Source organism: Rana temporaria, chromosome 1 (genome assembly GCF_905171775.1).
Source record: "Rana temporaria chromosome 1, aRanTem1.1, whole genome shotgun sequence".
NCBI lineage: Eukaryota > Metazoa > Chordata > Amphibia > Anura > Ranidae > Rana > Rana temporaria.
The window spans coordinates 585,631,315-585,645,187 of NC_053489.1; the positions used below are offsets into that span (position 1 = coordinate 585,631,315).

The 13,873-nt window shown below is 47.2% G+C and overlaps 1 protein-coding gene across 1 annotated transcript in view; it reads right to left on the reverse strand.

The window, feature by feature from the left end:
- SHISA3 (shisa family member 3) overlaps positions 1–13,873 on the reverse strand; it is a 55,856-nt gene that overhangs the window by 1,525 nt on the left and 40,458 nt on the right. The window lies entirely within an intron of this gene.

Consider the following 13,873-nt stretch of genomic DNA (forward strand, 5'->3'; position numbering starts at 1 on the left):
CTTGCCTTCTCACAGCACAGCTCTGAAAGTTTCTTTGTTGTTCTTACAGTATGGAAGGAGAGGGGGGGGGGGGGTTGTGTGCCTTTCCTCAAATCAGCTGTTTCCCAGTGTAAGCCAAGACTACACTACTACTGCTGAATAAGGAATTGAAAATTCTAACCCAATGTGAGAATACTAAAGGATATAGCAAGCTGAAGACAGCAAATATACATGTAAAACTGTAGGGAGATTTGGTTCATCCCAGTGTATCATCTGAGGCTATTCCCCTCACAGGGTATATGTGAGGGTTTACATCCACTTAAAAAAAAGATTGCTGTCTTTCGGGGTCTGTTCACACATTTACTGGTGTTTCACACTGGAAGAATGATCGTCACTGCTAGGGAACATAGAAAACCATTGCTTTCTATGTGCCTCATTCGCACTGCAATGCAGACTGGAGGTGCAATGCAATAAGCTGCAATAAAATGCATGCAGGCTGTATTTTATTGTAGTGCACTGGGTGCCACCACATAGCAAAGCACTGCTGTGTGGTGACATGAATAAAGTGTATTTTTGTGTACTTCAAATAAAGTTGAGAAAAGAAAAGTAACCGTATGATGCACCGAAACACGCATCACTCTGCCCCCTCACCATTGCTTACTACAGCCAAAACAAACTGTTTGGTTTAGTGTGCAGGCAACGAGATTGGGCTCTTAAACTTTGACCTAAAAGCCAGCTTCGCTCATGTATATGGCTAGCGCTGTATTGATAATTGATAATGGCAGGAATTGAGGCGTCTATTTGATGTGGCATTTTTACCATTACCAATTTCACACCAACATATACCCATAAAAGTGACCCTGGGTGATAAACAGAGAAGAAATTCCCCTTCATAAGTTGTATATGTTTATCTGCAGTCTTCTCTTCTCTAAATCCGTTCAAAGTCCAAAATTTACAAAGCTTGTCTGAGATATCAGACAAAAGGGGGCTGGGAGCTGAAGTCAATCTGCAGAGCTCTGAGAGCTGATTGGAGGGAAGGGACATCCCCCTTTACACAGGAACAGAGCTGAGGCTCTCAATCAGCTGGTGCTCCCTCCCCATCACCATTTTTCTCTTGGTGTCAGAAAAACTTGTTAGAAGTGATTCATGCTGATGGCAGAGGAACAAAGTAGCAGACAGAAATTACACTTAGTGCTCTTAAAGGAAAAGTCCAGCCTGGGCTCGTTTGGCTGGGCTTCTGCTAAGGGTCACAAGAGAGGGATTCAATATGCACTCCTGTAAAGTCTGCTCTCTGCTGACGTCACAGGAATTCGTCCAGGCACCGTGTCATTCTGACAATGAAGTCTGGATCCGCCAGGTGCCTGGACTGACATGCGTCTCAGCCTCTCAGCGAGCCGCAGAGAGACTGAGACGGCAGCTCCTCGCCTCTCCACAGCTCCAGTGAGCGTGGAGGAGCAGAGCAGGAAAGCTGCTGATTGACAGTCAGCAGCTCTCCTCTCTGGGGATCTGTGAGAACCGAGCAGTGTTCGATGGCTCGGTTCTCAGGGCAGAGACGCCGGGGGACAGTTGTAGCATCGGTCCCACCTAGGTAAGTATAAAACGGAGGGGGGGGGGGAAACAAGTACACACTATAGAGGGATATGTTTTGTTCATATTTTGTTTTACAACCACTTTAAGGAACCTTTCCTAAAAGAAACATGGAGACTGCCCTTGCTAACTGTTCATTCTGAAAAAGCTAGGTACCTGTACCTTTGACTTTACCTACTGACTTTCCTGCCTCAATATTTTGAGTTGCTAACCCAGAATAAGTGTGTGGATAAACACTGGGGTAGATTCACGTACGGCGGCGCAGCGTTTCGTATTTACACTACGCCGCCGTAACATACAGGAGCAAGTGCTGTATTCACAAAGCACTTGCTCCGTAAGTCGCGGCGGCGTAGCGTAAAAGGGGCCGGCATAAGAGCACGTAATTCAAATGTGGAAGGGGGGGCGTGTTTTATTTAAATTTATGATGACCTTATCATGCGCCGTCCGTGTACATATCCCAGTGTGCATTGCTTCCAAGTACGGCGCAACGACGTATTGGTTTAGACGTGAACGTAAATTACGTCCAGCCCTATTCGCAAACGACTTACGCAAACGACGTAAATAATTCAAATTTCGAAGCGGGAACGACGTCCATACTTAACATTGGCTGCGCCTCCTAATAGCAGGAGCAGCCTTACGCAGAAAAAGCCTTTACACAAACGGCGTAAAAAACTACCGCCGGGCGCACGTACGTTTGTGAATCGGCGTATCTAGGAAACTAGCATATGCTACGCCGACAACAACGGAAGCGCCCCTAGCGGCCAAAGTTATATTCCACATGATTCTACGCCGCCGCAATCAAGTTACGTCGGTGGAGGAAGCCTATTTTTTCAGCGTAACTGCCTTTGAGAATCGGCGTAACGCTACGCGTACACCGCAAAAGGTATGTGAATCTACCCCACTGACTCCTCAAAATAAAATAAAAAATTGCTATGAGGTAGAATTTTTTTGCCAGAAGAGACATAACAAAAAAGCTTCTTCCCCTTTCCCTTAGCATTGTTTGCTATCGATCCATACTGAATGACAGGTGCTGCTTGCATGAATGCTGTCCATTAAGTGCTATAATGTGCAATAGCCCACCCAGCAGTTTAATTCCTCTTTAATATGTACTGACTGAAATATGTAGGCTTACATTTCTGAACCACTTTTAAAGCCTCTTGCACACTGCAGCTTGAAAAAGCTCAGTACAGCTTTTTTCTTTAACCACTTCAGCCCCGGAAGAATTGGCTGGTCAATGCCTGGGCCATTTTTTGCGATTCGGCACTGCGTTGCTTTAACTGACAATTGCACACTGTATCCAAACAAAATTGACGTCCTTTTTTTCCCACAAATAGAGATTTCTTTTGGTGGTATTTGATCATCTCTACTATTTTCATTTTTGCGCTAGAAATGAAAAAATAGTGACAATTTTGAAAAAAAACACAACATTTTGTACTTTTTGCTATAATAAATATCCCTATATATTTTTTTTTTTTAAAGCAATTTTTTTCTCAGTTTAGGCCGATATGTATTCTTCTACATATTTTTGGTAATAAAAATCACAATAAGTGTATATTGGTTTGCGCAAAATAGCGTACTAGTAATGGCGGAGATCTTTTATCGGGACTGCGACATTATGGCGGACATTTTTGACTCATTTTTGGGGCAATTGACATTTATACAGCAATCATGTCACGGACAGGGAAGGGGTTAACACTAGGGGACGATCAAGGGGTTAATTGTGTTCCCTAGTGTGTTTCTAACTGTAGGGGGGAGGGGACTGACTTAGAGGACATGACAGATCGTGGTTTCTAGCTATTAGGAACTCACGATCTGCCTTTCCTCACAGAACAGAACAGGGAGGTGTGTGTTTACACACACACAACCCTGTTCTACATCTTTTGCCCACGATCGCTTGCGGCTGGCGGTCATCGTGACCTCCGGTCACAAGCATCGGCAACCCCCGCCTACCGCTTAAAGGGACCGACGTACACCTACGGCGGTTTGCGGGATCGTGCCGACCTGCTGCCATATAACGACGGTGGCTGCTCGGCAAGCGGTTACTGAGCTAAAATACAGCCCATTAATTGTAATGTGAAATTTAAAATTACTGACCAAAAAGGCAAGTTTTTCCATTATTTTTTGTTTACGGAAGAATGCACGGCTCTTGTTTATGTGCCTATGTGCATTCTTCCGTAAACAAAAAATAATGGAAAAACTTGCTTTTTTGGTCAGTAATTTTTGTCCCTCCCTGTCCTCATCACACTGTGTCCCTCTGTCTGTCCCCAGCGTCCCCCTCTGTCCTTGTCACACTTCGTCCCTCTCTGTCCCCAGCATCCCTATCTGTCCTCATCACACTGAGTCCCTCTATGTCTGTCCCCAGTGTACCTCCCTGTCCCGGTGTGACCGCGCCCATGGACCCAATTCGCCCGCCGGTGTCCCGCGATCAGTCACAGGAGCTGAAGAACGGGGAGAGATGAGTGGCCTTCAGAAAAAAAACTCAAAACCCATCTTTTCTGAGGGCAAAAGTACAGTAGGGAAAGGATACTAAGCGCCCAGAGGCGATTCAGTTCACATGTGTTGCGCTATATAAGTTTCTCACTCACTCACTTCTCTGTGGCAGTGTCACTGATCGTCTGTTCCCGGTTATAGGGAACGATGATCAGTGGTGTCACACCTACAGCCACGCCCCCCCCCCCTACAGTAAGAATCCCTGTGAAAATGAAATGGTCCCAAAAATGTGTCAAAAGTGTTTGATGTGTCCGCCATAATGTCGCAGTCACGAAAAAAATCGCTGATCGCCGCCATTACTAGTAAAAAAAAATTATTACTAAAAATGCCATAAAACTATCTCCTATTTTGTAAACGCTATAGCTTTTGCGCAAACCAATCAATAAACACTTATTGCGATTTTTTTTTTACCAAAAATAAGTAGAAGAATACGTATCGGCCTAAACTGAGGAAAAAAATATGTTTTTATATATTTTTTGGGGATATTTATTATAGCAAAAAGTAAAAAATGATTTTTTTTTTTTCTAAATTGACGCTCTATTTTTGTTAAATAAAAACCGCAGAAGTGATCAAATACCACAAAAAGAAGGCTCTATTTGTGGGGAAAAAAAGGACGCCAATTTGGTTTGGAAGCCACATCGCACGACCACGCAATTGTCAGTTAAAGCGACGCAGTGCCGAATCGCAAAAAGGGGCAAGGTGCATAATGGTCCGGGTCTTAAGTCATTTGTTTTTTTTAAGATTTTTTTTTTATTAGTATTGGACATGCACCTATGTTGTATACTGTATATCCAGGCAAATTAATAGATAAGACAAGGTCTTTGCAATATAGCGTACACATCAGGGCTCAAGTCCTGCGGGAACGCGTGGGAACGGAGTCTCTGCACTTTTTTCACAGCAGGAACGCAGTTCCCTTTGCAGCCGAGAGCAGCCGAGCCGCCCAAGCCAATCCTTCACTAAGTGGCGATGCCCAGCTCGAGTCACTGTCAGGGGCAGGCGAACCTTAGTAATCCTTTATGTTACTGGCCGCTTCCTGTATATGGATTCATCGTGTAGTGTGCGGGTATTCCGTCACTTCCTCAATGCCGCAATGTCTCCTGGGAGCTTTTGTCATTGTTCCCAGGAGACATTGCAGAGGTCTGCCGCGAGTTATCGCGGATTTAGAAAGAACTTGCTTAAAGTGGAGTTCCACCCATAAATATAACATTACATCAGTAGTTTTAAAAAAATGTCATTAGTCCTTTAAGAATTTTTTTTTTTTTTTAGATGCCTTCAAAGTGTTGTTGCTAGGCAGAATAGTTAATCTTCCCTCTTCCTGCACCTAGGTGCTTAAGCTTCCTAACCTACACCGCACAGACTCCTGGGAATGTAGTGGGTGTAACTTTTCAGGAGTCTGTGCACTCCCCAGTCTCGAAGAATCATGTGACTTGGACAGTACAGGTGCTGAAACCTGATCTGAAACCTATTACACTGCTTGTGCAGGACTGAGCATGTGCGAGACCTGCAAGGCTGGAATCCAGGAAGTCATACAGTCTGGCTTCATGATGCCCACACTTAAGATGGCCCCAGTCAATTTCTATTTTATAAAGTGTCTAAATGCTCGAACAACCTAACAAAACTGACCTTAGTTTACAGACTAACTTTACTAGAATACATTAAGCTTGTGTATTACAGGGGTATTTATATTTAAAAAGTGAAATTGTGGCCGGAACTCCGCTTTAAAGTTCTTTCTAAATCCTGCGATAACTCGCGGCACCGAGGAAGTGACGGAATACCCGCACACTACCCGATGAATCCATATACAGGAGGCGGCCAGTGACATAAAGGATTACTAAGGTACAGTGGGTCAAAAAAAAACAAAAAAAACATGCGGTTTAGTAATTATGCATATGAGTGTATAATTTTCAATTTTTTTTGGTGGGGAAGTGGATCTTGGGTGGGAGTTCCCACACTTTTTTCACCAGGACTTGACCCCCGGTACACATATGGGATGTATTACATAGACAATTGGCAAGTGATCAAATTGCTGGAGACAACTGAGATGGGAGATCTAATTACAGACTGTTTGCAGGAATAAGTGCAAAATAATATAGCAAAGCCCAATTAGTAGTTAAAATGCAATTGATTAGTAATTAAAATTCAATTGGTTGAGAAACTATGAAGACCGAACGCAAGCGATTCTCATTCTTTTTAATTGTATGTGTGGGCATTATTTCACTGGTACTATGGCAAGAGTCCTACATTTCATATCTAATTTCAGGGATCATTGCAAATGAATTTATAACGAACCGTGCCAGGCAACTGGAGCTCTCTTTACGATCTGATCATTAAATTTAAGAGTCAACACGCTAAGCACTACAAATGGTGGTCCTGCCGAGAGGTTCTTTATTTCAGGTCATGAAATCAAGCGCCAAGCTCTACACTTACGGGGCTCCCAGTATTGACTATGTAGCCGTTCCCCATCACTGCTTACCACTTAGGAATTCCAGCCTGTGCATGGGACCCCATGGCAGCTTTATGACTGCTCTTTCATCACACCTTTAATGCTGAGACATTAAATGTGTTAAATTTTTGTATTTATGAATGTTAAATGTGAGTCTTACAAAGAATTTTATCTTTGATGGCCCTCAGGACTCTGCTTGCCCCACACCTAGGGTTAATACACGGGAATGCTGCAGAGGAGTCGCAGAACAGAGCGTTTGATTCTTGCGGGCCATTGAGACTTTGCAGCATGTTTTATACATGTGTTTCCCCCCCCTGCCTGTCTTGGAGTGTGTTGATGTTGGAACACGGTGCTGCCTCATTATTTATGGCGTGAAAGTGCTCGCTTCCTGCTCACAGGCTCAGGTAGCTTAGCAGCTCGCAGTGAGTACATGGGACATGTGAGTCAGGCAGCCGGCAAAATGTAGACCGCTGAGAGCACACATAACCTACCAGAACAGGGGCCTGCTCCACGCTACTGCTTACACAGCATATGTGGGGTACATCTCACATTTATACATCTGACATCTACTCAACGGGACTGCAAAGAAGCATATTATTCTTACTTAGAACAAAATATAAAACCGAAACCTCTGGGAGAATGTAATTTGCCATGAGTAATCTCAAAATCAGCCCCCTCCTGATTCACAAGTGTGGGAATCGGGGCTATCCTGGTAGAATACTTATCCAGAAAGGTGGACGTAATCAAACATTTAACCACTTCCTTACCGGGCCATAGAAATATGACGCCGACAGGAACCTTCCCTCCAGGTGGACGTAACATGACGTCCTTTCCTCCCGGCCGTCTAGGGGGCGTGCGCGCCCGCGGCTTCGCTCGTGACCCGGTGCGCGTGCCCAGCAGCCGCGATGTCCGCCGGGCACCCGCGATCACGGCAGGAGTGTGGATCTTAGGGTGACCAAGTGTCCCGGATTGCCTGGGACAGTCCCGCATTTTGCAGGTCTGTCCCGGGCACCTTCATTCCAGGACAATACAGTGTCCTGGAATAAAACTGACACAGCCACCCCCCAGAGCTGATCTGATGCCCCCCCAAAAAATCTGCCATATTGCCGCTTTACTTACTGACTGTACTTGTCCTGGCTGGGATGAGGCACAATCCCCACCCCCTGCTTGTGATTGGAGAAATCACAAATCCTGCCCCTGGTGTCTAATCACTGTAGGGACAGCTTTGGAACAAGGTAGAACGGGCCTTGGCTGGCCAGGAAAAGTACTGTCAGTGGCGATGCGGCAGCCTTTTTTGGGGGGGCTGTGATTCGTTACAGCACAAGGGGGGGGGGGTGTCCCTGAGTGTGTTTTTTTACAATACTTTACACTTCCTTCGTGAAATGGTAGGAGTACAGTGTACCCCATTACCATTTCACACAGGGGGGGGTCAGGATCTGGGGGTCCCCTTTGTTAAAGGGGTCTTCCAGATTCTGATAAACTTCCCGCCCGCATACCCCCACAACCACCGGGCAAGGGTTGTGGGGATGAGACCCTTGTCCCCATCAACATGGGGACATCCTCCCCATGTTGAGGGCATGTGGCCTGGTGCGGTCCAGGAGAGGGGGGGGCCGCACTCTGTCCCCCCCTCTTTTCTGCGGCCGGCCAGGTAAACGTGCTCGGATAACGGGTCTGGTTATGGATATTCAGGGGGAACCGCACGTCATTTTTGTTTTAAATTGACGGCGGGGTTCCCCTTAATATCCATACCAGACCTAAAGGGTCTGGTTATTGAATTTGCGGGGACCTCCGCGCATTTGTTTTTTCTAAAAGTCTGTGTCCCGTTTACTACAATGTGGTTCGGAGTTCAGGTTCGGGTTCCCGAACCCGAACTTTTTTTTTAAAGTTCGGGTTCGGACCCCCAACCCGAACATCCAGGTGTCCGCTCAACTCTACTGATGGAGCGTGCAAACGGTCGGATTTTCTGACAACAGCCTGTCATCACACAATTCCCGTCGGATAATCCAATGGTGTGTACGAGGCTTTGGTCTCACTGTGAAGAGGAATTATAATGTGCCCACCTCTTCTGCAGTGTACAAAAAATGTTATTTAAAAAAAAATGCCATAATTAGAGTAAATTTAGAGTATTTTTGCCATCCCTGCTCCTGGTAATATTAGGGAGGAGAAACCTAAAGAAAATCTTTAAAACCGCATTACACATGTGCTAGATTAATGCACATGCAGTTCATAATAGGATATGCGGCCCCGTATCTTTACAAGGATTTAATACTATTAAAAGTGAGTCAAGTTGTCAGTGGAGGACTATAGAAGAACTGTTTCAGTATCAGTTATTTAAGAGGGGCGATTATCTCACAATGGAGTGATTTAAGCCCTGTACACACGGGCCAGAATCTCGTCAGGAAAAAACGTTGTTTCTCCTGACGAGATTCTTAGCAAGAATCTCTTGCTGCCCAAGTTTACAGACACTCCATTCAAAAGAACCGCGGTTCTTTTGAATGGCAAGAATGCGGTGACGTCATCGCGTACAACGAACATGCGCTCGTCACATTCGATGCCGTCACCGCCATCTTGCTGCACCCTACCTATGCCTAGGAAGCTACCGCGCATGCGTTGAAGTCATTTCGAGCATGTGCAGGTTTCCACGGCGACAGGTAAGTATACGCATGTGACGGTATCGGTATGATATCCCCGTCAACGTTCCCTTCTTCCCATAACGAAAATCACCCCAATAGTCCACGAGGAGGGATATCCCTGGAATCGCCCAGAAAGCCACACATGCCAAGCTTACTGCTGGAACCAAGACACTTTATTGACACAAAAACTCAGCTTATATGTGGTTACAGCCTGTTAGGAACGCCCCCCTCACACAGTGGGGTTTCCCATACAGATTATAGGAGACAAGTCGGAGCCGACCATGCAGACACGTTTCTTTAGATAAAGACATCAGGGGAGTTAATTAATACACTGAAGCAATCAGAATAATTAACATACTACTTCTCTAATCATTTAGCCTGATGATACAATACACATCTTTTAAGGGTAAACACAGATCTTCTTTACACAACACAATAGATCAATTAACCTTTAGAATAGTGAGGGGACATTAGCACGTCAATAACCGGTCAGAGGAATGAATCACACATGAAATTCCTTTCTACCTCTACCCATGGCTAGCAGGGAGCAGTATACTGAGACATATAGGCAAATGTATCACAATGGCCCCCCTTTTGCTCCCTGCTCCGGCAAATCCGGTTGGACCTTCCCTGGTCCAGTAGGGTTGACGGGTTCAGAGCTTTTAGTCCGAGGTTAACTCCGTTTGGCATGACTGACCTCCCTTGGCAACTGCTTCAGACTCAGGTATGTCACCGGGTCGTCAGATCACACGCCGGTCAGTCCCCAAGTCTTTGTGCGATCTGCAAAGTCACCAGAAGTCAGTGTGAAGACAGCGAATGGGTCTGTGCGCCGCCGTCTAGGTGTCCCGCTATGGGAGGGGGCAGGTTATGGCTCTGAAGTGACAATCACAGGAGATTCATAAAAAGAAAAAGTTATATTTGTTGAAATGCTGTAGCACTGGTGCTCAGAGTCCGGGGGGGAGGGGACTCAGAGCCCCATAAGTTCAGCCACCCCCTGCTCCCTCCGCAGCCGCCGGTTCTCCTCTTGGAGCTTCTCCAGCTCCATCTCCAGTTCATGGAGCCTGGGGGGGTCAGCCTGCTGTGACCTCAGGTGGTTGTTCTCCTCCTCCATGCGGCTTATGCACTCCTCCAGCTCTATGTACTCACGGATCAGCTCCTGCTTGCTCATGTCCTGCAGGCTCTCCACGTGGTCCTTCATCATCAGGAACTGGGTGGTGGTGTAAGGGGCCACCGGTGGGCCCTTGGCGAACATCTCGGCCCGCATCTGGGACGCCCGCTGCGACTCCCTCTCCTCCAGTCGCTTCTTCTCCTCCCAGGTCAGCTTGTTATACGGCTTCCAGGACCTCTTCTTCTTGAAGGGTGGCCGGCGGTGCCTCTTTCTGCCCAGCTCCCTCCAGGGCCCCTCCGGCTCAGGGCTGGAGCCCATGACCAGCTGACAATGGTGTTCCCTGTTGTCCGTAATAGCAGATTGTACCATGAGGGCTTCGTAAGGGGTGCCCAATGGTTCTTCCCGACCCCGCTCCTGGGGATCCCAAGCCGCGTCTACACAATGGGCTGCTGCTGGTGGGCGGTACCCAGGTTGAGACCAATTTGACCTGGTGTTGTCATTCATGGGGCAATTCTGCTTGAAGTGACCCAGCTGTTTGCACCGGAAGCAGCGTTGTTCGTTGCCCTCCTGGCGTGGATAGCGAGGGCTAGATGTCACCGGTCTGTTAGGAGGTTGGTATCTAGCGGCTGGTGGGTGTGAGGGCACCGTTTGTGGTGGAGGTTGTTCCTGTGGTGTGATCTGGTTCGTCTTGCGAGTATCCGCATATTCATCCGCCAACTTAGCGGCCTCTGGTAGAGTCATGGGCCTGCGATCTCTCACCCAATCTTTGACATCCGTCTGGATGTGATTGTAAAATTGCTCCAGGAGCATTAGTTGCAAAATGTCCTCTGCGGTGGTGGCCTGGCTGCTGTTAGCCCAGTTAGAGGCCGACCGGGACAACTGGCATGCCCATTCCGCATAAGAGTCTTTCGTGGTTTTGCGTGAGTCCCTGAACTTCTGTCGGTGGGACTCTGGGGTTACTGCATAACGAGCCAGGAGCACTTCTTTAACCCGGGCGTAGCTATGGATATCCTGATCTGGCACGGTCCGGAAAGCATCAGAAGCTTTGCCTGACAGTTTGCCTGACAATATTGCGACCCACTCTCTTCTAGCTATTCGGTGCAGGTTACATTGTCGCTCAAAATCCGCCAGGAAGTTATCAATCTCACAGTCCTTTTCATCAAAAGCTTTAAAAGCGCTAAACGGAATCTTCCTTGCGTCTGCTGTGCTGTACTCACTGTTTGGAGAAGGTGCGGCTGCTTGTTGGACTGCTGCCAGTTTTAACTGTAGTTCTGCGTTTACTAACAGGTCCATCACTTTCAGCACCACATCCGGCGTTGGGTTCGGGCCGAACCACGCTAGATTCTCTCTCATTAGCTTGTTGGCTGGCGATTCCTCCTCCTGAATCACTGGTGTCTCCATCTCTTGTACTGCTGGCGTTGCTGCAATCCCGTCCTCCTGGTCTAGCTCCATTGATTCTGCTATGATGACCCGCTTGGTTTTGTTGCTAGCAATCCTTCCACGAACTTCCAGTAGTTCTTCCAGTGTCTGCTTGGAATCCGGGTGTAAAGGAGAGTAGAAGGGAAAATCCCGCTGCTGCCAACCAATTTGTGACGGTATCGGTATGATATCCCCGTCAACGTTCCCTTCTTCCCATAACGAAAATCACCCCAATAGTCCACGAGGAGGGATATCCCTGGAATCGCCCAGAAAGCCACACATGCCAAGCTTACTGCTGGAACCAAGACACTTTATTGACACAAAAACTCAGCTTATATGTGGTTACAGCCTGTTAGGAACGCCCCCCTCACACAGTGGGGTTTCCCATACAGATTATAGGAGACAAGTCGGAGCCGACCATGCAGACACGTTTCTTTAGATAAAGACATCAGGGGAGTTAATTAATACACTGAAGCAATCAGAATAATTAACATACTACTTCTCTAATCATTTAGCCTGATGATACAATACACATCTTTTAAGGGTAAACACAGATCTTCTTTACACAACACAATAGATCAATTAACCTTTAGAATAGTGAGGGGACATTAGCACGTCAATAACCGGTCAGAGGAATGAATCACACATGAAATTCCTTTCTACCTCTACCCATGGCTAGCAGGGAGCAGTATACTGAGACATATAGGCAAATGTATCACAACGCACTCTTGGGTTTCTCGGCAGGAACACAATAGAGAGCAGGTTCTCTATTTTTCTCGTCGAGATTTTAGGCAGTTTTCTTGAGAAACCTGAAAGCCTCGTACACATGCACGGTATACTCGGCAAGAAAGCTCTGCCAGCAGTTTTCTTGCTGGTTCTTGCCGAGGAAACCGAGTGTGTGTACGAGGCTTTCCTCTTACTTCCTGTGGGAGGTACCAACGAAAACATTTTTTTTTAGCTTTAGATATTTTCAATACAATAAAATCTATAGAGAATACAAACATTTGGTCCTGTTCTCCAATGACAATGATTCTACTTCTTTAGAACTATTTCCCCGTCTGTAAAGCATTTCCAAGGAAAAAAGTATACATTTTTTTTTTTTTAGCGCTACATATGGCAACTTGTGTTGGGAGTAGGGTTGTCCCGATACCGATACTAGTATCGGTATTCGTTCCGAGTATTTGCGGGAGTACTTGTACTCCCGCAAATGCCCCCGATGCCTCATCTGATACTCGCCCATCCCCCCCCCCGCCGTGTTATGCCTGAAGGGTTCCACATGTACTGGCACTTTAAGGCTGGCTCCACCCAGCAGTGATGACAAGGGTCAAGGGGCATAGTAGCCATCTTAGAGAGAGCACATGTAGGAGGCAGATAACCTGTACTGTCCTGAGATGCATGTTGCAGTGTACAGCCTGTACTGAAATAAACATCCATTGTTCCAGACCAGAGTCTTGTGTCCCTCACAACACAGAGGTTATAACACGCCGCCGCTACGCCGCATCCCCGATGCCGCCGCCGCTTGGTTAATACGGGCGGGGAACATTACAGCTTTCATTTGAATAGCTGTAGTGTTTCCCGCCGCGCCGCGTATAGACACTCCCCCTTGCTCGGGTGAACTGTCCAATCCCGAGCAAGGGGGAGTGTCTATACACAGCGCGGCGCGAAACACTACAGCTAAAGGGAGCTGCGGTGGCTCAACGCGATTGGCACTGCGCTGACATTCACCTCTGCAGCGAGGGGTTCGGATCCCGCTCTCGGCTACATGTGAATTGAGTTTGGTGGTCTCAGCCCGGCTCCCGGTGGGTGTGCTATGTGAGGTAAGCCTGCGCTAAGTACGCCCACCCCCCTCCCACAAAAACCACCACACCTACACATGCACTCGAAATTGGGTTAACACACACGCACTTTGACCATGCGGTCTCTAAAAGAGAGGCGAAGGACTAACGGGGCTGGTTGAGCGGGCTAATCCTCTCACTCCCTTATAGGGAGTCCCTCTGCCCCGTTGGGCTTCAAAGCGGAGCAGGTAGGGCGGGCTGTGTGGGAGGACCCCCTCACACACCCGCCATTGCCACCCGGGGCATGGAGAAAGGTGGCAGATTGCCTCTGGGGGAGGCCTGCCTACTCCCAACTCCTGCAGTCCGGCTCCTCTCTCGAGTACACGCACAAAATACACTTTAAAAAAAAAAAAAAAAGAAACACTACAGCTATTCAAAT